This window comes from Protopterus annectens, chromosome 8.part0, assembly GCF_019279795.1.
Source record: "Protopterus annectens isolate FY-2018-M chromosome 8.part0, PAN1.0, whole genome shotgun sequence".
NCBI classification, from domain to species: domain Eukaryota; kingdom Metazoa; phylum Chordata; order Ceratodontiformes; family Protopteridae; genus Protopterus; species Protopterus annectens.
The window spans coordinates 1,324,542,412-1,324,563,246 of record NC_056741.1 but is presented as its reverse complement, the minus strand read 5'-3'; the positions used below and the strand labels follow the sequence as shown (position 1 = coordinate 1,324,563,246).

Genomic DNA, 20,835 nt, shown 5'->3' with positions numbered 1-20,835 from the left:
CTTTTCTATCATGATCGCAAGTGAAGGAGCAAGACAGTCATTTGACATCCTTCATGTACATACTGCCGTACAAACACACTTAGCAGGACAAGCAGCTTAGAAACTAGATAGATATATGGAAGTTAAATGTTTACTAAAAGCATGTCAGTCATATAAAATCTAAAGTCTTATTAAAAATACCTTCCTTTGTGCATCTGCAAAGATAATCTTACTGCACAGGCAGGTTATCATTCAACACTAATCAGTGACTATAGAATCCATAGACCTCTACTAAATAATAATTCCAGTACCTTTCAACAGTCCAGATTTTTGCAGACTGTCCAGAATTTTGCCTCACGTTTTTGGTGTATTCCTCATAAAATTTGTGGTTTTCTGGTAAATCACTGGGATGATCTGAGGATTTAAGTCACTAAATAAGGACATACATTTGAGTTTCAGACTTCATATCCTTCAGAAAATGTAAGTTAAAGCAAACCCTATTACTCTAGCAACTTTCTAAGTTTATAAGAGCAATATTCAAACTATCTCCCTATATTGTCGTACTTTCTCCGGATTTCTTGCAATAAGAGTTTGAGAAGTATGATACAGCGATTCTTATTACAGCCATACTGCTCAACCTCTTAGAGCAAGAAATCTGGACAAAGTCACAAACAATGGGGAGGGCCCAAAGGCCCAAAAATATGGGCACTTTTTAAATTAAATAGTGTGCTTACAAATTAGAAAGTTGATAGAATAGCAGATTTTGCATTAGCATGATTTTTCCGAAGGACACGAAGTCTGAAACCCAAATGTCTGCTATTATTTTCTGACTTCAGTCCTCAAGGATTTGCTAGAAAACCACAATTTTATGGGAAACGGATCAAAAATATGAGTCGAAAATCCGTACAGTTGAGAGGCATAATTTAGCGCTACAAAAGAAGAGTGGCCCAGTTACACGCATGCACGCGCATTGCAGACACCTACAGCTACGAAGTCGCCAGTCTTTCATTGAAACACTGCGCTAAGCGTGGGCCGGTCCTAGTCTTCTTTGGGTGGGGTTTATGAAAGAGAGACGTTGAAGCTGAAAAAACTGCACCGCCCCTGACGTGCAGTCTGGAAGGCCGTCCTATAGACAAAGTTATCGTTTTATGTGTTTACTGTCATCACGAAAGGTCACGGAAGAGTTGGTGGCTGTCGGGTAAACGGTTTTAAATTCTTTTTTTTTCTTTGTTTTTTTGTGGGGCTATAAAGACAATTCCTTGCTCAATGGACAATTCGTGGGTACTCCTGAGAAAAAAAAGTATTTTAAGAGGATGGAAGGTCTCGTATGTTGTGAAAAAATCACAACATGCTTATGTATTTATTTGCACGAGTAATTTCATTGCTTGCAGCTGAGTAAGTAGTGATGTCATATGCAGGTGGAACACCACCGTTGTATTGACAGAATTGTGTTTGTTACTTTCGTAGGAGATAGTTTGTGTTGTTTCTGTAGCTTCTTTGGGTTGCAAAACTATTAATGCGTTTCTTAGGGTTGCAAAACTTAATGCAGTATGTGAAAACACACTGGGAAGTTTAAGGTATTGCAGAAGTGTTTGCCTTAACGACTAATAGCTGAAACATCAGTGTTGTGCTGCTGTTCACACACATTAAGGCTGATTTTATGTAACTGAAGGAAAAGCACGTAGTTGGTACGGGCACATCGGTACTGACTTAGCACAAGTTAGAGTTTATTCTTTAGTCTTGCACTATGAAGTATTTGCCCTTGACAACCACTTTACTTATAGGTGGGCAGGGTAAGAAGTTTTGTAGTCAGCGGAAAGTAAGAATTTAACAACATAGGCTCAGGTTCCAGTATGTTAAAAATATTATTTCGCAGCTGTACATTTCATGCATTACACTCAGTGCTGTCATGTTGGCCTTGAACTTGGCCCATCAGAACTTTCTAGTGCTGCAGATACACAATAGGAGTTGAAAGTACAGACAGCAATAGAGTGTCAAGAACATCCTTCACACATACCACTCGCATAGACGTTCTTCTGCTGAGGCACTTAAAAGAAACATTCCTACACCGCAAAGACCTCCCAAGCCGTCAAACGGCAATACTTGCCTTTAGCGATTAGTAAAGCACACATGAAAAACAACAGTTAACATCACACCTTAGCCTAGACCATATGATCCCTGTAGAGCAATGCTCATAAGGCAAACAAATCATTTACTTAGTACTGCAGTGATAGGTGATTTTAATGTATGACACACTGACCAGGATGGACAAGGAGAAGATAACAGTTAGTTCCCAATCTGGAGCTAGGATCCGCAATGCCATGCATGCAGTCAAGTCAGTGTACCACATTTACCAACATGATTCAGTGTAGTCCATGTGGCCGTGAAAGACCTGAGACCTACTTTGTCTGGCAAGTTCACTTTTGGTTTGGCCCCCATGTCCCCAATGGACAGAGGTTGACAAGCAAGTAATCCCCAACTGACATACCCCCACACACACACACACATACATAAATGCACATAACACTTGGCTACTTCCTCACTAAAGTACCCCACCATATAGGAGTCCAAGGAACTCTAGAGCAAAACTTGTTTGGGTTGTACGGCTAGGCTTGCAAAGGCCATGATGGTCATTAGCGTAGTATAAACATTTGAATAGAGCATTGAAATAAAGGGCATCAGGCAGTTTTTGAAAATCCCTTAGGAGTTCTGAAGATGCCCACCCTGAAAAAAAATCTGAAGTGAAATTGTCTTATACCTCTATCAAAATTAACTTAGTTAAGTGTTTATTAGCAGCCTGGTACTTTTGTGATATTTATGGATGGTGACTGGTAATCGAGGTAAGTATCATAATGATACTGATTTAGATCTGGCAGGCATAGTTGTAACTAGATGGCAGTGCTATCTAAAATGTGCCCAATTGCAGTTATATCTGCCCACCATAAACTAAAAGGTGGTGTATTTCAGTGTTCAGTGTTATGCTGTGCCTAGGAAATGTAATCTAACTAGCAAAGTTCCCCTAAAACAGTAACCAGTAACCTTAACTTTAAAACACTTTGGTCTAATCCTAAAACTGTAACAGTAGCCCTGATCCTAAAGCTAAATCCCTGACTTTGTTTCTAGCTCCTTTGGCACAGATGGAGGGCTAGAGCCCTCATGTAAAGTATAGAATAGTGGCTTGGGCATCTGTTGGTGCTAGAATGGAGAAGAGAGGAGTACCATGCTTTGCTGGCTTGCCTCTCTTCGGTTTGCACATACAGGCTCTTTGTTTGTCTATGTTTCCTTGGTAGAGTGGTATGGGATGTGTGCATTTGCATTTGGGTTCAGGACCTGAGTGCAAAACAAACTCAAACCACCCTGATAATTGCTGCCATGGTGATGGAGGTGAAATGGGCCTATTGGCCAGGAGTGAGATTGATGATCGGGAGGCAGCAGGGCAAAATGAGCAAAAGTGTGGAGTAACACTAACCCTAATTCTAACACTCTGTCTGCAATTAAGTAAGCTGTGGTGCTGAATTGTTTTCACTGCTGTATAATACAAGACAGAAGAATGCATGTTGCATGTACTTCAAATAATAATATTTAAAAGTAGCCAGAATGATGGGGGGGGTTAGACCAAATGGTACAAACAGTTAAGACAACCGTAAGAAAGACATAATTTTGTGATGGCTAGGTTTGTATAAAATATGTGCAAGAAAAAATGCCAGTCACTGAAATTGGACTTCCGAGACAAATGGCAAAAATAAACACACACAGTAAGTGGCAAAAATAAGCACATATAATAAATATATCCTTAAGACTAAATCTTAAACATCCACTTTTGGAGAGGTGGATGGTTTATCTGTTGCAAGTATTTATTTAGTAACTGTGTCGTGTTAGCTGGTTCACTGATCCCTTTCAGACATTAGAAGGGCCTGAATGCACAAAGAACATGACTTTGGCAGTAGAACAGTGCAAGAAAATGGGGTTTCTATTATATTTTTGAGTTTCAAACATTGGACACCATATGAGCGATGTTTGAAATTTCGAAAATATAATAAATAAATAAAAAAACTATACTTACCTAAACGCTGTTGGCAGGGGGGTCAAGTCCCCCTGCATCCCCCACACCCCCTCTACTTAAATATTCCTACTCCGAGATGGCACTGCATTGAAGTAAAAGGAACATATTCCTTACGGCGATTTCCGTGTTACACTCACGACGTTTCGACCAATCTGGTTCACTCAATATGCGTTCGCCGTTTACAATTTTCGATCATGCGATAGGAACCCAAGAAAATGATATCAGTACTAGAAATGAGTCTATGCTTAGCCACTGAATGAAATTTGCCTCGAATGACTAAATATTGAACCCTATCCATCGAACGTTCATTTAGTGAATGTTTATTTCAGTGAACGGGAAAGTAACTAGTTGGCCAACACTTCCACGTCTGCCCTTTTCCCCACTGCAGTGTGGTCTCGGAGTTGGTATATATTGTTAGGGGTGGTGTGGAAGGTGAAGCCCTCCTTTGGGGTAGGTTTGAAATACTACGGTGTGTAAGATGGGGAAGTGTTGGCCAACTAGTTAACTTTCCCTGTCAAAAGAGTGAACATTCGTTGAATGAACGCTTGATGCATAGGGTTCACTGTTTAGCCATTCAGTGAAAATGTCATTCTATGGCTAAACATAGACCCATTAGAAATTACATCTGATACAGAAGTACAAGAAAACATCAGATACAAAAAAATATAATGTTGCTGCACGTTTAGGAATTATAGTACAGGTTGTATCAGATTTCGAAGAAATAAGAGAATACAAGTGCCACTGCCCACCTTGGTTACAAACGTGTGTGGAAGTTAGTGGCCTTCCAAGGGGAGCATCTTGTCATATTGTTTCTTAAAAGGCTTTACTTTCCTAGGATAAATGCAATCCAGCATTGAGTAACCATTTTTACTAAGGCTACGCAGTTTTTCTTAACACTGCATGTTTTAGCCCATTTTGGTGAACAGTCATGTTGTTGTTTTTATAATTTTTTTTTCGGTTATTCCATTGCTGTCCACTGTCTGACATCCTTTTTCAATGGCTACATTATTTTACTGCAGAAAGCCTGCGAACATTATTGGCTTTGTATATCTGCAGGTAAACAGTAGGCAGAATGTGCTTTGTCTTCAGAATCCTTAATGCTGAGTTACACAGCCTGTCTTTAGTACAAAAATAGCATAAGAAGATAGTGGTAATTATGTAGTGGGACAGAGCAAGATGCAGCAGTTTCCTGTGTCATCACAGATTGCGAACAAGATTGTAGACTGTTATTACAATGTAAAATGATAATTATGCAAAATCATTCATCAGCTTGGATAAAATGACTTTCAGTTGACTGTTCTTGCTAGTGTTAATGTAATCTTCAAATTTGTTTATATCCATCGAAAACAATGAGGGAAGTTCGCCCCTGCCCTGGCCAAATTTCCCCTAGTAGTATGAATACCATTTTGGGTCTTCCCTGAAAAGAGGCTGCTAGTCTAGAGGGAGTAACCTGGTCAAAAAAGGCTAAATAAATAAATAAATTCTTGGTTTTCCTGTATGCATCTGTCATTGGCTATTTATCTGTGTCATACTGAAAATATTACTTCTCCTGGACTTTGTTAAATTCGATGGAATACTGACATCTTTAGATAGTACTTAATTTCAGTGCTTCTGATACCAACTTCTGGAGCATTTAACATCCACAGAAAAATATCTAGTGCTCTGTGTTTGAGCCCAGACTTTCTGGAGCACACGTCCTTCAGGAGGTGTTATAGTTATGCACTTCCCAAATTGTTTCGATCAGAAGTTGCGTGATGCATGCTGTTCTTCTCTAGAAATCCTGTTTTCGTTAGGGTCCTGTACCCTTCCTTGTCATCAGTATTCCTGTCTAGGCAGAATTCTATTTATAATACGTTATAGGCTGTCGACCTACAGATCTAAGTCTAGCAATTAAACCATTTTTCATATGATCCCTCCAGTCTCAATGAGGGCAGCATAATATGAAGTTGGGAAGGGGGAATTTTGGCTACCCATCCAGTTATCTAAGTTTAAATTAAGTGCGGAGTACTGTGTTTGACAAACTGGATATTTGTCCCAAATGTGGGAGATACTCTGGCATATAACTGTATCATGCCAACATGTTTTGTCTTATCTGCTTATTAAGGTTTAGGTCCTTTAACTGGGTATTTCAGGAATTGTTTCCTGAAGGAATAGCAGGTTAGGGGCAGAGCTTTAGTGTCTCTGAAGGCTAGATGCAGATCACTACAGATGAGTATATAAGGGACTGAATACAGTAGAAGGGCTTGTAGTTTGTCTGGATAGCTGAAGGTCTTGAGGATTGACTTTTTTTTTTTTAAGGACTGTCTGAGATTACTAAATTTGAGTGGTTATTTTTAGACAAATGACATGCCAAATGGTGTATTATATTCAGTAATAAGTCTGATAAAAGATGAGTAAAGGGAAATTAAATATTCTTTGAAATTTGAGGGGATAACCACTGGAAATTAGATAAGTCAGATTAAAGTATTTCCAAGGTAGTCTTTAGACAGAATGGCCCAAAGATAATGAAATATTAGAAAGAATGCCTGTAGCCCTTATGATAATGTCAGATCGGGGGTCATGTCACCTGCATGGTATGATATAGACATTTTTGTTTACTAGAATGTTTTTTTCACATTTAGTTAAGACCTTTGCCCTTGTATCAGCATAGTTTAACCTGTGAGCCGGTGGAGAAGCAAATAAGAATGCCCAATTTACTGTTTGTAGATTTAAATAAACGTAGGCCAGGCGTGTTAGCTTGAAGGATTATGAAATAGATGCCAAGAAGGTGAAGGCCTAAAACTGAATCCTATGGTACGCCACTGATAAATTCTTTATTTTCAGAACTGACACCTGCATCTCTAACTGCATGGGTTATGTTGGAGAGCCAATTAGCTGTGCACCACACAACATGTGGATTCGTATTCAGGTGTACAAACCTGGCAATAATGTACTTATGGGGAATAGGGTCAAAGGCCTTGACCATGTTGCATAATCACTGTTCACTACTTTGACTTTTTATCAAGGAAATTAATGAGGTTGAAGAGGCAGGACCTGCTTTGATAAAGTTGAATTGATGAGGGTCCAGGGTTAAAGAGATATTTAATTCCCAGATTAATAATGTCTGAAATAATATGTGCGTATGAGGTTAGTGACACTAATTGCTTTTTCATTGTCAGGGTCAGTGTTTGGGCTGCCGTTATGTGATGGCATTACAGTTGCTGTTTTCCAAGTTTCAGGAATGGAACCAAGTGAAAAGTGTTGAATTAAAGATGTTAAGTAGGTGTTTGGATATGCCATATTTGCTACTAATAGTCAGGCAACTTGATATCCGGGCTCATGAATGAGTTGGTGGTAGCTTTTAACAGGACTGAGAGAATTTTTTCTTTTGTAATTTATAAGGGATGGTTGGGACTGTAAAAAGTGGGAAATAGTTATGTCTGTGGGTGGAATAAAATTTGTACTAAATTTATTAGCTACTCCTTTTGGGGCAGGGTCAGAATAGGCAGTAGTATTGTGGACTAGCTACTAACATTACTGGGTATTAGTTGTTAATTTCTAGATATAAAGAACAATTTGTAGTTATTTTGATTTTGGTGGTTATTTTAACAATAACCCTCGAGTGGGTATGAGTATCCTAGGCTTTACTTATGGTTGCTGTGATTTGATCACGTGGATGAAGCCTGAATAATGAAATGAAGCCAGTTGTGAGTAAATCCTATGATGGGATCCCACCTGTATCCCTGCTAGACAGGGAAAACAGGTGCTGACTTTGTGAGACCATGGGTGAAATTCTTGGCTAGACTTATAAAGGCCTCTGGGCCAATAGCGGAGTATCGTCCTATGAACCTATACCCACATCCAGGAGTGGGTTATTGCTATTATACAATGACATTATTTAAGAAAGAAATGGCTTACTTTTTTAATAATAATACATACATACAAATATTTCAGACATGGACATTAATGCCTTTCTGGCATGCCAGTGCACCCAGACAGTTGTTCCCATAAAAATGTCCAGGCCGTTCTTAAAAATATCTAGACTAATGCTTGCTTTAATGTGATTTGGTAGTCTGGTTTTCACAGAGAGCAGCTGATGCATGGAACAGTTAGTACACTTCTCATTTCTATAGACTCTTCTACATAAGGTGTCTGATGATTCTCTACTACTACTTTTTGATGACCCCAATCATTTCCAGAGGTAGTTGTCTGTAAATACCTTGTATACCTGAATAAAATCCTCTTAAATGTCTGTATGAAACGTTGTACAAGTTCAGATATTTTAGTCTTTTATAACAAATTTTCAAATCCATGGATGCCCTTGGTAGATTTCCTCTGAACTCTTTTTTTCAGTTTACTCATGCTTGTTTTCTTATTATTTTTCCATATTGTTATTCTATACTAAAGTTTGGGTGTAATGTAATTAACAAACAATGACTTTATCATTTCTGATTTTCTAGACTTTATAAATCTCATTTGCTTAGTTTTTGATATATTTATCAGCATATTCTTTTCCTGTGCCCAAGTGGTCAATTTAGTCAACTTCTTTTGCAGACATGCCCTGTCTGTAACACATGTAATTAAGTTACTTGGTTTTATGTCATCTGCATACAGACCTTAGAACACCTCAGATAAAAAAGATAGGTCTGAAAGATGCAATCTAAATAAGTATGGGCCTAAGACAGAGCCCTGTGGGACACCCTTTCTGTAACCAATAATTTTACCTGTCTAGTTGCTGTATGGTACTTGCCATGTCCTATTTGTAAGCCGTGCAGCTATCCATCTTATCAAGAGTATATCCATACCTAGTTCTAATTTATTGATCAGTGTTTTTCTTATTACCTTGTCAAATGCTGAAATCTTTATAAATTATATCACAGCACAATTTTTCATTCATAGTTATTATTTTGATAAAGAACATCATGTTACAGGTGGTAATATATCTTTTTTCAGCATATGCACACTGATACATGGAAGTCCAAAACTTTCAATTCTGTCTATAACTTGTCCAATATTACCTTCTGTATTGTTTTTTTTTATATATATTTTTTTTTGCAACATGAAAGTAGGCTTGAGGGTCTGTATGACTCTGGGTTTGTCCTACTCCCATTTTTCTTAAAGACAGGTTTAGTAAGTACATGTCTCCAATCTTGAGGAATCTTCCCATATTTATATGAGCTAATAAATAATGGATACAACTGAATTGGTTTTCAGTATAATCTAATTTGATTTCAGTATCTGATTTTACCTGGATGTCACTAGGACAACTTTACTTGGATGTCACTAGGACAACTTATCACCTTTTTTGTGGAGAGCCAAAGTGTTTTACATATGATTTTGCAGTAGATGCATCTTTAATCTGTTCTCTAAGAATAAATTTTAGAATCTGCACACAGTTTATCAGTATGTATGTCTTTACTCCTTCCACATCTTGCGTATCTGTAAAATGTTTTCCTATGCTCAATATCATTATATAATTTTTCTTTATCTTGTTTCACACTGTGCTTAATTTTTGTCTGTGTAACAGCACTGTAGTGTTCCTCTGTATTCTTCCATATTTGCTGATGTACCACGCATGCGTATGGGACTTATGTTCCCACCCTTGCACAATGCATCTGTGATGTTCAGAAGAAGTAATGAAGAAAAGAGGAACCTCTGTTCTGTTTTGTTTTTCCATACCATTATACCCTGTTAATGCAAGAAACCTAGGCAAAGTCCAACATAATGGGAAGAACAAAAGTCTGAACATAGGGATATATTTTATTGCTCTTATAAACCTAGAAATTTGCTGGAATAAACAAATAGTTCATAGTGCAGTAACAGTTCGTGCCAGTTCAGCTGGCATAGAGTAATAAAGGTCTCACTGTGACCCAGGCAACCTGAGTTTGACCTGCAAGTCAGATGCCTCTAAAGCTGGCATGGTGAGGGAAAGAAGTGATGTGGCTTTGCTGGCCTGTCGTTAGTGAGGGAAGGAAGTGCAGGCCTGGGGTGTACATTCCCAGGGTTAAACCTCTGGCAGAGAATGGAGAAACAAAGTGAGGCAGGGCTGTTCTGAGGAGTGACATTCCCCTCGCTGATGCATATTGCATCCTGAGACCTGTGCACGTTACTTGGGCATGCACAGTGAGGACAGGGCTGCCAAAAAGGTAAGAAATTGAACAACTAAATAATGGCCCCTCTCAGTCAACTGTTATCCTGATTCACAAGGAACCAGGATGCCCAAGACAGGATTTATTAGTCGGAAAACAGTGGGGAGAAAAAGTTAAAATTGTAAGGTAGTCAACACAAACAGCCAAAGTATATCAGCTAGTGTAATCCAATGATCTCTAGTGTTCTTTTGTACAGTAGTAGCCATAAATGGTGTAACTGTACAGCAAGAAATGACGATCAGTAATGTAACTACTCCAATGAATAGAAGGTGCAATTATTAACTGAGATAACAGACCGAAACCAAATCAACTTATTATTAACGATCAACAGTGTAAAATTACCTGCAGTGGTATTGGCAGCAGTGCAATAGTACTTTGGATAATGCTGGTAATGAACAACAGTTCAAAAAAGTAAATAGTCTCTCCACACCGTCAAATTTATTAAAAACGACAAAGCTTTCGGATATCAAAAACATCCTTCCTCAGTTACACAAAAATAGAAGTTCAAACCAACATTTATAATAAAAGCACATGACACAGGCATTAATTGATGAAGGTGAACACCCAGTTCTTAAAGATACAGAAACAGTGATAAGAGGGGTAAGGAAGTATGTACATATCTTCCTCTCATTTTTTTTCTAATTTTCCTTTGTTTATTTTTTTAAAATAGGTTTTAGTGTAACTTGTTTATGATGATATGGGAAATATCATCTCAGGCCATGGTGTAAGTATTGAATTGGTGTTGATTATGGGTCTATATTACTAGACCGAAAGATCACAACAGCGAATGTATGTACATCGACACATGTACGTCGATGTACATACTAAGTGAAACACCTAAATGGCGAAAAGCAGAAGGCCAAACGTGTTTCATCATCATAATGCGCCACACAGGTAGGTAAAATATAAACTAAAATATTAAATTAATTAGCTTTTGCAGGAGAGCAAGCCCCCCACACCCCCCTACTTAAATATACCAACTCAGAGACCGCACTACAGTGGGGAAAAGGATACATTTCCTTATCCCCACCATTGTGCTGCTGGCTACGAAACACGTTCGGTGTTCCGGTTTTTGCCGTTTAGGTGTTTCGCTCTGTATGTAAATCGACATAAATGTGTCGATGTACATACATTCGCTGTTGTGATCTTTCGGTCTAGTAATATAGACCCGTTGATTATAGTGGAGAGTAGCAGGAGAGGGGGTTAGAGGGGAGTTTAATTTGGAGCATGACATGGCTATTCCCATTTGGAAGATAGATGAGAGAATAGGTGAGACTCGAAAATTGTTATTGTTAGGTTGCGTAGGAGGGGGGCTGAGAGTTCCACTGTTTAGCTATGGAGCAGGATAATAGTAGTTTGCAGGGAGGACGAGATGGTTTGTGGACTTGTAGGAGATTGTGATTTCTGGATCTGAGTGAGTGGTTAGGTATGTAGGGTTTTTAAGGATGAAGTGAGAGAGGCAGTGGGTTTGAAGATGAGCTTGTGGGCAGTGGTAAGTTGTAGATATCTCAGATAGTTGGGAAAGGTCGAGCCTTTTGAGGGTGTGGAGGGAGTGACAGTGGTGGGATGAATTTTTAGAACTGATTGCAAATTTGCAGAATTTTTGGTAACAGGATTCAAATTTTGATCGTAGACCAAGCTGGAGATTGGTGTACAGGGGAGTGCCATACATGAGAGGGTAGAAGGGAGGTGGATGCAAGAGTTTGTCGGGTTGAGGGGCTGAGGTAGCGGTTGTGTCTGTAGAGGAGACAGATTTTTTTTTTATGGGTTTTCATGATTGCGGAGTGAATACGGGTGTCAAATTTTAGGTCTTCCTCAATGATGATGCTTAGAAGGTTGGTACTGGGGACAATTTCCAGGGGGGTGTTATTCTGGCTATGAATGGTGAATAAGGTTTTGTTGATATTGGAGTTCCTGGTAGGAGTAAAAATCATTAGCTTAGTTTTATTTGCGTTTAGGGCCAGATGGTTGGATTGCATCCAGGTTTCTGTTTTGAAGAAGGCTAATTGGGTTTTTGATAGGAGATCGGTGGGTGAGAAGGTTGAGCAGATTATAGTAGAGTCATCTGCGTATTGGATGAGTGAGGATTTGGGGATGGAGTGGCGGAAGTTGTTGACTAATATGTTAGAGAAGAGGACCAAGAACAGAACCTTGGGGTATGCTGGTGAGTGTGGGAAGGAAGGAAGAGGTTGAGGTTTTCCACTGGCAGCCTGTTGGCAGTCGGACAGGTAGCTGAAAAACCAGGCAATGGAGGTGAGAGAGAGATGTAGGGTGGAGAGTTGGGCTAAGAGTAGGGTGTGAGAGATGGTGTCAAAGGCCTTTGAGAGATCTAAAAACAGTGTAGATATGAATTTGCCAGAGCTGTATTCTAGGTTGATGCTCTCAAAAAAGGAGAGGAGGGTGGTCATGGTATTGTGGCCAGGGCAGAAGCCATGTTGAGTCGGGAGAGGAGGTTGTTTAGGGTTAAGTATGGCATGAGTTGTGCTTGGATATTTTTTTCTAGTATTTTAGAAATGATAGCAATGGGTCTGAAGTTGGTAGTGTCTGTGTTTATGCCACCTTTGTGAAGAGGGATGATGTAAGCATGGCGCCAGATAGATGGGACGTAGGATTCTTCTATGGATCTGTTGATAAGAATTTGAGATGGGATAGGCTATGTTGTCTGCTGATTCTTTGCGGAAGGTTGATGGAAGATTGTCAGGTGCACTGCGACAGGGTTTGAGTTTGAGAAGTCTTTTGATTGTGCTTGTGGGGATGGGAGTTAGGCTGAAGGGTGAGGAGGGAGGTACGTGATTGGGGGGGTGCAGGGAAGGAGGGGCTGGAGGTGAGTGTGATGGAAAGAGGTAGATAGTTTTGCAATACAAACCACAAAGAAAGTTGAATTGGGTGGCTGTTTTGAGGTCGGTATGGTTGGGATTTGGACAGGGGTTTTCTTTATTACCGGGGTGAAGAATGGAAGAGATGGAGTCCCAGAATTTTTTAGGATTTCATGAGTGCATGGATGCATGGATTGGAGTTTGCAGTAGTAGGCTTTGCTGTCTTTTGTAACTATTTTTTGTGGAATTTCGAAGTTGCTAAAACCCCTACCTCCCTCCTAGAATTTAATGTTTTTGATATTGCTTCCATTTTTTGTCTCTTTGGTGCTTAGCTGGTTTAGTTTATTTTGTTAACCAGGGACTAGGATTGGTTTTGGTTTGAAGGGGGGGCTTGCTGGTTAAGAAGGGTTAGGAATGACCGGTTGAAATAGGATATGGCATCATCTAGTGGAAGTGTTTTTAGAGGGGATCCAGTCAATATTCTTTAGACATTCTGCAAAAGTTTGAGGGTTGAAAAAGGAGAGGTTGCGGGTTTGAGTGTAATGGTGCTGTTTTTGTAGAGGAGAGGGGAGTTGGTCCGTGAAGGTTGGTAGGTGTTCACTGAGAGGGTCTGGTAGTATTCCGGCATTGGAGATAAGGTCTGGGTGAGTTGTTAGGATCCAATTGGTGATGGTTCTGGAGGTACCATCTTTATTTGGTCTGTTTGGAGAGTTTATAAGTTGGGAGTTGGGTTAATTGTGTGGGTAGGGGCTTCAGAGTTTATAGAGGCCCAGTTAATGTTTGTATCACTGATGATATAATTTCATTTTTGATGTTGAAGACATCCTCTCCTGGTTTTCCTCCAGGTGTTTTGATGTTATTGCCTAGGGGAATATAGAGGGCACCAGTGCATATGGACTTGTGGTTGTTTATTTTTAATAGACCTATTGTAATTTCAGCATTGGCAAAGGTTGGGATGTGATTGGTGTAGGATATCATGATATGTGAGGAAGGGTAGATGGTAGCTACTTCACCTCCTTTTTTGTGAGTTCTGTCATTGCGAATGAGTTGGTAGCATGGTGGTAGGATTTCGTTATCTTTTATGAAAGATTTAAGCCAGGTTTCAGAAATTATGGTTATGGTGGGGTGGTTATGGGAGAGCCAGGCATGGAGGTTAGGGATTTTGTTTCTAAGGCTTTGTGCATTAAGTGTAATGAGGCGAATGGACTTAGGTTTTTGGGGTTGATTGGTAATGTTGGTGAGTTTAATGCTGGAGGTGGGCCCAGGGTTAGGGTGGATGTTGGTGGAGAGATAGAGACGTGTGGCGGAGGAGTTGTGTGAGGTAGTGTATTGGGGACAGGAAGTTAGGGTTGTGCAATAGAGGTGATTTTCTGGTATGACATTTGAGAATTTGGTACAGGGAGGGTGGGGTGGTGAGCAAGTCTGTATTTGAATAGATAGGTTGGGTTGGAGGAAGAGAGTTCATGTGAAATGAGTTTGTAGAATGGGGTGGGAGTTTGGTGGCTTGAGGCAGTGGACTGTGAGAGGTATGGTGTGGGTTAGGGTTTGGGAGCTGTGTAAGATAGGTAAGACAGGTGAGAGAGATTAGTAGGGCAGATGGTATATAGGGAGTGATGGGATGGAGGGCATTGTAGTGGAGTTACTGAGGTAGGAAGTGTGTGTGGTGAACTGTTGGTTACGTGTGATTGGAAGGGGGTGGGGAGGGGATTGGGGAGCAATAAATGTGCAGGTAGTGAGGGCGGGTGGGAAATGGGGGCAGGGTAGTGGAGCAGAGTTAGCCCAAAGGATGAACGGAGTGGGTAGAGCTGAGAAGGAGTGAAGCCCACAAAAAATCAGTGGCTTGGACTCTTGTGAATGGGAGGGCGCTACAGCCAGACAGCTTGGTAAGTGATTTCTGCAGCTATAAGGGAGAGCCCAGGAGCGCAGTGAATATATCCCTGGGGTGGTTCGCAGTAACATAGGGCAAGGGGGAACGAGAGAAGAACATGTTCAGGAAAAAGAAGAAAACCAACAAGAATAAAATGCAGCAGCAAGGGATGTTAAGTTATTGGACAGGGCTAAGGTATGGGGTATGGATATGTATAGTGGGTACGTGCTACCACTTAGTGGAGAAATGAAGTAATAAAGTAATTTATTGAGCAAAAGCCACCAAGGGAAAAAAAACTGTAAAGTCGGGGAGGGAGGGATGGATGGCTACGGCCTGCAGTAGGCTGCTATTGTGCATGCTGCAGGTCGATAACTAAATATAATAAATAGGCTAAATTAGCGGCTAGAACTACATACACCTGGGTGTGTTTTTGTGGTCACACAAGGCTTTAGTGTACTGCTTTGCATAAGCTACAATGTTTTCTGGATTTGGGGGAGCTTGGAGTCTAGCTATACCATCGCTCAATAAGGGGGTAGTTTGCCTTAGAAAAGTTTTGTTCTCGGGTTTGGTTGGGGGGGGGGGTCCAGTTTTACCTTTTAAGTTCCAGGGAAGCCCCTTTGTGACCTATCCTCCTCAGGTGCGCCTGATCTTACCATGAAGACATTACACATTATGTGTGTGTGGGGGGGGGGGTAGCAGTGCTCTCCCTTATTAGTGTGTATCAGATCTAGGATATTTGTTCCCTGGTGGGAGTGCAGACCAGCTGCTCCAGAATATTTTCAATTTACAAGCTGAGGACTCTTTGGGCCTGTATGCTAGTGGTTGTGTATGCCTTCTAGTTAATGGAGGGATAATTGAATTCACCCATGGGTATGGTATTGTGGTGGATAGCGAATGATTCTAGTTGCTTTAGGTATAATGTGTGGGTATCCTGGTTCATGGAGAGGGGTCTGTAGCTAGCAGAAATTTGGTAATGGATTTTCCCCATAGTTAGGTGGACATGGAGTGATTCTTGGCGTTGAGCAGCAACACCTTTAGCTTGTCCTGGGTATCATTTGTTGTGTTGGAATTTCTGTCTGTTTGATAATGCCTAAAAAGGCAGAATAGGAGGTGGATAATGTTTTAGCCAGTGTCCAAAATCCGACAGGTGGAGATCATCACTGGCAAAGCATGTTGTGTTGGAATTAATGCCTAAAAAGGCAGAATAGGAGGTGGATAATGTTTTAGCCACTGTCCAAAATCCTACAGGTGACAGGTGGAGATCATCAGTGGCAAAGCAGTATGGTCTGTCGACCATGTCCTCCCACGCTGACAAATATTGGACTGCTTTGGAATGACACCAGTAGCTGAGCCAGTTGTTAAAGTCGTTCATTTTCCTGTTTATATTGTGGCAGCATCCTTGGAGATGGTAGGAAACTGCTCAAGATTGGGCTTATACCCGCCTGTGACACATTCAGAGAGTTGTCTCTCCATATAGTGTAGGGCAGTAAATCTCGGGTCATTCACTCCTACATGGACTGTGATATAGTCATACTGGTACTTAAGGGTGAGTGACCTGAATGCTTGCATGATCTGCCAGATCCTGGCCTCTGACATGCAAATAACAGTTACACTCTTTTTCCAGCCTTGTAAGGGGGACATCTGTATGTGTCTCACTGTGGAGTCATCAGCACCAGCATTTTAGGTTTTGAACTGTTTGGGCTTGGTAGTTGAGACACACTAAGATGTGGCTTTGTGTTGTACTGGTATGCTTAAGTGCCTTGTTTGTAAGGACTGCACCTGTGAGGCCTTTGAGGCTTGGGGAAGGTTACTTGTGAGCACCTTTGAGTCACTTACAACATGTTTGTTGCATTTAGTGTCTGTATGTGAGAGTCTGGCCTCCAGTGACAATGTATAAATACATTTCTCACGTGCTGTATTTGTCTATTTAAGAATTACATGGTCATCAGTGTACATGAGGCAATTGTTACAAAGCCACAAGATGCCTATGTCCACCAAGCTGGAAACAGAGATGGTAGGAAATTGCCTATCCAATGGATGACAGTCCTAATAAATGAGTGGTGGGATGTATATAAAAGGAATAAAGTGGGGGTGCCTGCTTCCTGTAAATTCACTGCTCAGTGAGTAGCTAGTTTGGACCCAGTGCCCAGACTAGCTGCTCACTGATCAGTGACATTCCTGAGTGCTAAAATGAAGTAATACTAATTTAAAAAATTCCTATCTGAATGTGCAAGTGCTGCTTACCACACAGACTTGTCACCTAGTGAGTGCCACAGAACTGGGGTAAAGTCCTGAGATAATTATGTCGAGATTTCGATTTTTGTGTTTGCAAACGCAAGGCTTAAATACACTTAGAGAAAAGTTTAACACTGCCTAGCCAATCAGATAAGCACACAATAAACTCTCTACCAGTAATTCCAAGCTCCGATGAGTGAAATCAGCCCTTTTCCTGCCACAAGAGTGCAGACTTGATACTCTTTTAATGTAAAATGACTGGTTTGGATCCTAAGTGCTGGAAACAACAAACATATTCCTGGCACTAGCTTTACAGTTTAAGTAGATACAGTGGATATAAAAAGTGTACACACCCCTGTTAAAAGTTTTTGTGATATAAAAAATGAGACCACAATAAATCATTTCAAATATTTTCCCACCTTTAATGTGACCTATAACCTGTACAATTCAATTGAAAAACAAACAAGTCTGTTAGGAGAAAACATATAAAAAATAAAAAGTACAATAAACTGGTTGCATAAGTGTGCACACCCTTAAACTAATACTTTGTTGAAGCACATTTTGATTTAATTACAGCATTCAATCTTCTTGGGTACACACCTGCCATCTATTAGAGAGACTGATTCACCCCAACTAAAGTTCAGCTGTCCTGGTAGGATTTTCCTGACATTTAATCAGTTGCCTGCTACAGCAAAAGTCATGGTTTGCAGAGAGCTTACAAAGCATCAAAGGGATCTCATTGTTGAAGGGTATCAGTCAGGAGAAGGGTACAAAATTTTTTTCCACAGCATTGGATATACCATGGAACGCAGTGAAGATAGTCATCAAAAAGTGGAGAAAATATGGGACAACAGTGACGTTGCAAAGAACTGGACGTCCCTCCAAAATTGATGAAAAGACAAGACAAAAACTGGTCAGGGAGGCTGCCAAGAGACCTACAGCAACACTGAAAGAGCTGCAGGAATTTCTGGCAAGTACTGATTGCGTACTGCATATGACAACAATCTCCTGCATTCTCCATGTGTCTGGGCTTATGGGATAGGGTTGCAAGATGGAAGCCTTTTCTTATACAGAAAAAACATCTAGGCCCAACTAAAATTTGCAGAACAATACATCAAGTCTCAAAAGCATGTGAGAAAATGTGCTATGGTCTGATGAGACCAAGGTTGAAGTTTTTGGCCACGATTCCAAAAGGTACGTTTGGCACAAAAACAACACTTCACATCACCAAAAGAACACCACCCCCACAGTGAAGCATGGTGATGGCAGTATCATGCTTTGGGGTTGCTTTTCTTCAGCTGGAAATGGGGTTTAGTCAGATTGAAGGGGATTTATTAACAGTTTTCAAATACCAGTCACATTTGGCCCAAAACCTTCGGGCGTCTGCCAGAAAGCTGAAGATGAAGAGGAATGTTCAACACGACAATGGCCCCAAGCATAGATCCAAATCGACAAATGAATGGCTTCACCAGCAGAAAATTAAAGTTTTGGAATGGCCCATCCAGAGCTCAGACCTAAATCCAATAGAACAACTGTGGGGTGACCTGAAGAGGGCTGTGCAAAAGAGATGCCCTTGCAATCTGACAGATTTGGAGTGCTTTTGCAAGGATGAGTGGGCAAATATTGCCGTCAAGATGTGCCAAGCTGATAGACTCCTACCCAAGAAGACTGACTGCTGTAATTTAAATCAAAAGGTGCTTCAACAAAGTATTAGTTTAATGGTGTGCACACTTATGCATCCAGCTTATTGTATATTTTTTTCCCCCTAACAAATTTGTATTTCAGTTGAATTGTACAGATTATAGGTCACATTAAAGGTGGGAAAAGTTTTGAAATGGTTTATTGTGGTCTCATTTTATATCACAAAAACCTGGCATTTTAACAGGGGTGTGTTTACTTTTTATATCCACTGTACATTTACATAGAAAAGCAGCCCTACAGCAGTTAGACAAACAGCTGAAATCCTCAAAAAAAAGTGCAGAAAAGCAATTAAATAATGCAGTAGACCTCCACAATGGCTTAGAGTAAACAGTGCAAAAAGTATACTTATATTTGTTTTCTTAGCCTTGGATGGCTTCCTTAGCTTGCAACATCACTCAGTTTCCTGCATCTTTGTCAAATGATGGGGCAGCCCTGAGGAAATGAGTCAAGACTCGCATAAATACGCTTGGAGAAAAACAAGCTTAACACTACCAAAACCCACAGGCCATTCAGATAAGCACACAGTAAGTTCAGTAATTTCCAGCTTAGATGAGTGAAATCAGCCCTCTTCAGGTGCATTGTTTATTAGTAAAGTAGCATGATCTGAGAACATTATTGGGGAAATGTCTACTCCATCCAGTGAATAAGAATAATCCTTTGCCTCTAATGTTTTGTTCGTTTTAGAGCATACACTGGTTGTTACTAAGTATCTTCATACATCTACCATTGCCATTGAACATGTCAGTTTATTTATGAGTTTACCTAATATAGGTGTCTTATTTACTTGAGGACCTGAATGTACTTCATTTGAAGCGGGGGGGGGGGGGGGCTGTATACTACTTCTCATTTGCACATGTTACTAGCCCCTCCTGGATGACAATCCAGTCTGTTAGAAACTGTGTCCTCTTGAATTGAGATGTTGCAGGATGTGTGCGTTTGTGTATATTTCTGTGTACGTTTTGAGTTTGTGAGTGTGTATGGGAGTGATGGGGGGCTGTCAAACTTTTACACAGTAAGAGTTTTGCAAGCAAAGTCTGCAACTTTGGGTTGGGAGAACCACTAGCCACCAGGGATAACCCTTCAGATGTGGGTCAGGGGGACAACTAGCCAGCAGGGATAACTTATGCCTTAACAGCACTTTAACATAATGGGGATGGGAGAATATGCTAGACAGGAGAACAGGAAAGACATGGTTCATCGGGGAAAGGGTGCAGCAGACACCAGGGGTACACTATATAGCATGTCGTAAAGGCAATTAATAAAAAAAAGTATAAAAATATATATTGTGGAGAATCAGTAGACACCAGAGATACAATGTGCCTGAAAGGCAGTAAAAAAATATTCCAACCCTGTACTTTGCCATCTCCCACAGAGGATATTACTTCACTGTGCCACCACTAGACACCATGTATGTGTTGAACAAAAAACATAAATGTTTAAAAAAAAATCCACTACAAAGTGAGGAGGGCGAGGTTTGAACCATTTAGCCTTGCCACAGTAAATATCTGCATTGACTCCGATTCACTAACTTGTCATTTAGTACAGTAGATTTTTTTAAAAACATATTGAGGATCTGTGGCATTACTCAATGTTTGCAACAGTTTGTGATATATGAGGGAGAGGGACAGAGACAGTAGGTATACCTCTCAACTTCATAGCACAGGAAATCAAGACAGAGCTGATATTGAGACGTACATACGTGTGTGTGTGTGGCACGCGTGTGGTCTGTGCATGTGTGTGTTGTGCGCACGGTCTGTGCATGTGTGGCACGCACGTGGTCTCTGCATGTGTGTGTATGTGGTGCTGTTTGTGTGGGGTGCACATGTGATTAGTTACGTGTGATGCCTATGGCTTGTGTGACACTTGTGGCGGAATGTTTGAGTGGGTTGGTGCTTGTGCTCATACAATGCAGCCATCTCCGCTGTTTACTGCAAGAAAGTGTTTATCTGCACTTGTGATAGTTAACATCGATTCAGGGACATGCAAATTAGCTAATAATGAGGTCTTTCTTCGTTGTGGCTAATGTCTCTTTGAGTCACAAAATAC

The 20,835-nt window shown here is 40.5% G+C and overlaps 1 protein-coding gene across 2 annotated transcripts in view; it reads left to right on the top strand.

Moving 5' to 3' along the window:
* Positions 1–1,082: 1,082 nt before the first annotated feature.
* The window catches only part of NLRX1 (NLR family member X1), a 498,840-nt gene continuing 479,087 nt past the window's right edge, over positions 1,083–20,835 (top strand). The window contains exon 1 of one of the 2 annotated variants that reach the window (XM_044080859.1): positions 1,083–1,177. The gene's annotated coding sequence lies outside the window, so the exon portion shown is untranslated. The other variant, XM_044080860.1, reaches the window with a different exon arrangement.